This window comes from Myotis brandtii, unplaced genomic scaffold, assembly GCF_000412655.1.
Source record: "Myotis brandtii unplaced genomic scaffold, ASM41265v1 scaffold266, whole genome shotgun sequence".
In the NCBI taxonomy this organism is placed as follows: Eukaryota; Metazoa; Chordata; class Mammalia; order Chiroptera; family Vespertilionidae; genus Myotis; species Myotis brandtii.
The window spans coordinates 7195859-7199710 of record NW_005360124.1 but is presented as its reverse complement, the minus strand read 5'-3'; positions in this window follow the sequence as shown (position 1 = coordinate 7199710).

The window sequence follows — 3852 nt, the reverse complement described above, 5'->3', positions numbered from 1 at the left end:
CTGGGGCCAGGGAGTCGCCGCCAGGCCTCTGCCCTTCACCCACGAACAGGGCTCCAACCTGAACCAGCTTCCCTCGGCCCAGCCAGCCCCATGGAAGCCTCCTCTAACCTTTCCTCAGAAGAAAGCAAAGGGCCAACAAGACTTGTGCACGGTAATGACACTGGGAGGGGGAGGGGAGGGTTTCCACGCATCCCTGATTTACTACCACCGTTGCAGCGAGACCAGGTTCTGGCCAGGCCTGGGAAACGCGTGTCTTGGTGCAGACCACGGCCTCCTTGGGCTCGGACAATTCCAGTGCCTCCATTCTGTCAGTTTGAGACTCTGCTAGGTTTTCCTCTACACTAATTTGATATTATTGAAAGACAAAAACAAAAAGGGGAGACGCTGACATGGGGGTCACAGACTTGGGGAGACTTGGGGAATCTGGCTTCTTTGTCTGTCTCTGGGTGAGTTGGTGCCTGGAAGCCCCGGGCAGGGAGGGACCCATAGTTTAGAGGCTGAGAGTCCTGAATTCCAGGAGTTTCTTCCAAAGAGCACCCTTCCTTCCCCCGCACCTGCCTGCAAGGGCCAGTGAACTTTATAGCGACGCCCATGGTTCCACCGGAAAGGGGTGAGGCCCCACGTGATGTTTGGGGGTGAACTGGAGGTGGGGGTCTGGCCTAAGTGACCGCCCCTCCTGAAGAGGGGGGAGGGAGCCTGTGGGCCGCGCCTCAGAGAAGGATGAATAATTGACCCTGGCTGTTTCCCTGAACTCTCTTAGCACCCAGCCCCACACCCGCACATGCCCGTGGCACCCCTTCTACCTCTGTGAGGAAAACATGGTTGTTTTGCTTTTACTGTAAGGGAGGAGAGAAAGGAGACTAGAGGGCAACATGAGCTTAGAAATAATTCCACTCAAGTTTTCTTCCAGGGGGAGACCCCGGTACTCAAAGGAAGCTAAGCATGGCATTCAGACTGGAGAGCACGGGATTCATGTAAATAAACACGGGGTAGGGGGAGGCTTTCTGTTAAAGCTCTGATCCCAAGAGAGGTTCCAGTTAAAGCCTTGAAGACCCCTCCCCTCAACTAACAGGGGGTCTGCAGTCTAACTGTAAGAGTATCATTCCCACAAGCACCCATGGCCAAGCTGGGAGTTGGCAGGATTAGTCTGGACAAACCTCTGAGATGCCAGGACTGGGAAGTCCCCAGGTCCCGGCTCACTACTCCACCAGAATCAGATCTTCATATCCACGTGCCAAAAAACACTCACTCACAGACCCTGAGCCAGAATCAGCACGTATTGTAAATGTTTAAAGAGGGATCGAACCATTAAACATGTATAGTTCTGGTAATAATCTAAGTATGTAGAGAACGGCTAAAGCTAATAAGAATAAACTGATGGTGATATTTTGGTAACCCTCTCAACTGAGAATGTGATCACATAGGATCTCACAGGTATTCTCTCTCTAGCTACAGGTGGAGGTAGAGGGAAATTAAGTTCTAGACCTAAGGGAGATGGAAGTAAAGACACTTATGTATGTTTGACCACCTCAGTTCACAAGCTTAATAAAATCACTCAGGGTATGCTAAGTACTGGTGGCGATACCATGGCATTACGCTGCTGGTTTCCAGATTGAAAGAAAAAGCTATTTACTAGTTGCTTAGCCTGGATCCCACTTCACTGAAGGCACAGAACCCCGAGAAAGACGGGGAGAAGCCAGGAGGAGGGAGAAGGGTTTTAGTGTAGATGTCCTTAAAAGAAAAGTAGAAGAAAAACAACTTGGAATAATCTATTTGATTATATTTCCTTGGGAAGCTGAGACAAGAGCTAAAGGCAGAGGGAGGGCAGAGCTATTTTAGCTGTGGTCCCTAGGAGAACAGGCCCTCCTGCAAAGGCCAGGGCCAGGACAGTTGGCATCTGGCACTCAGGAAGCCTGTCAGTCAGGCTGGCTTGTGGTCAATTATCTCCTTAAGTAGACTGGCATCAGTCCAGCCAGGGAGGAGGGCTGTTTACATCCATAGGAATCAGAGCCAGTTAGCTGCAAGTGGCACCGCTGAACTCCAAAGCATCTTTGCATTGCAGTGTTTGGAAGGCTGATCGACACCTCTCCTGGGACTCAAAGGTGACATTTGCCTGCTTGGCACTACTATAGACATACTCCAGAAGAGTGTGGAAGCAGAATGCCTTAGGAGAAGAAACATGGATCACCAAAGCCACTAAATCCCCTGAAATCCCATGCACCAACAAAATTGCCACTTCTGATATGCACAAAATTATAGAGATCATTATAAGTTGTGGTGGGATTCAGCTCCTCCATTGGATAACAATTTTCATTCTTCACTGTACCTGACTGTGAAATGTGCACACAGATATTTTGGAAGCATGCTCAGGATTTGGATGATGTGTCGGGGGTTTTAAATGGTACTGGTGTTCATCAGACTGTGTGCATGGGATTCTGTATGGGGGAGTGGGGGCAGGGTAGAGTTTGTATTGAAACTGGGAAATTTTTTTTAAAAAATGGTTTCAAAAGCCAGTGATCATCTCTTTGTAGGTGAAAAGGCAGAGTGAGGATGCAAATGGAGGTAGGAAGTCCTTGAATTCCAGAGGGCAAAACAGTTTCTTCATGTCCAGCATTCTCATTCTGCTCATTGAAAGTATTTTCATTAACTATATCTTTCAAAGCTGAAATGCTACCTTATACCCTTTGGGGGAGATTGAAGAGATCTGCTTGGGATTTGAATTCAGTCTTAAACCATTGTTTGAATGGTATGAGTTTGGCAAAACTCCAGACCTACTCTGTCCCAAGCACTTTCCCCCTTAACAATCCCCTGTGTATTTTAAGGAAAATTCAAGCCACATGTTGCTCTTTCCCCCTTGCATTCAAATGTTGCTTTATTGAATTTTAGTATGGTCCATGAAATTTAAATTCTGAGTTTTAAACTGTAATATATTCATATGATCTACGCTCAGTCACATGATATGCACATATATCATTAAGCAGAAAATAAAGCATCTGAGAATTACAATTGTATTATGACAGTAACACTTCTTTAAACTGAAGAACCATGCTGAGAATGCCATATTTAAAAGGATTTTATAAAATCATCAAAAATTTTAAAAAAATAACTGAGTGACTCATGAAAATGGCTTTAAAAGAATATTGTTAAGAAAATATTTTGGTTATGTTTAGTTTGATCCAATTAGTTCTTTCCTGCCACAAGGAACAGGTCTTTTGTGTGCACAAGGCACCCGGGTTTTGCTTGTAAGTCACAGTTCTCATTATTGCAGCGTCATTTAAGAAGTGCATTCGGATATGCTTTCCCATCTGAGCCAGTTCCAGTCCTGTCAGCGCCTTCATGGACAGCGTGTTTTTATTGTTACTATGGATAGATGCTTAGTAAGAAGGGAGCTGGAGAATTGTCAACCAGGCCCAACTGAACTAGATTCATTCCAGAAAGAATCCATAACACTGAAACACACAGATGAGAAAGAGGAAGAAGGAAAGATGGGGGGAGGGAAATAAGGAGAGAGGAAAGGAAGAAAATAAGTTAGAAAGTGAGGAAGAAAGTTAGAATATTAGGAAGAAAAGAGAGAGAAAGAGGCAGATGTATGCCTCTAATACTGACAAAGGAAAAAAACTAATTCTAATATTGCTTTGATTTTCTCTCAGGAAACTAGATCAATTCTTTCAATGCATGTGACTACACCTATAACACCACTTACTTACCCAAAGTAATTGTGCCTTAGAAACAATATTCCTCTTCTCTTAAAAAAAATGTTCCTTAGCTGAAGAGGACTGGACATTGTATTACTAACTGGCAACCTCATTTATTGCCTAAACAGATAAAGCTTTAGTCTGCCTAAGAATTCAT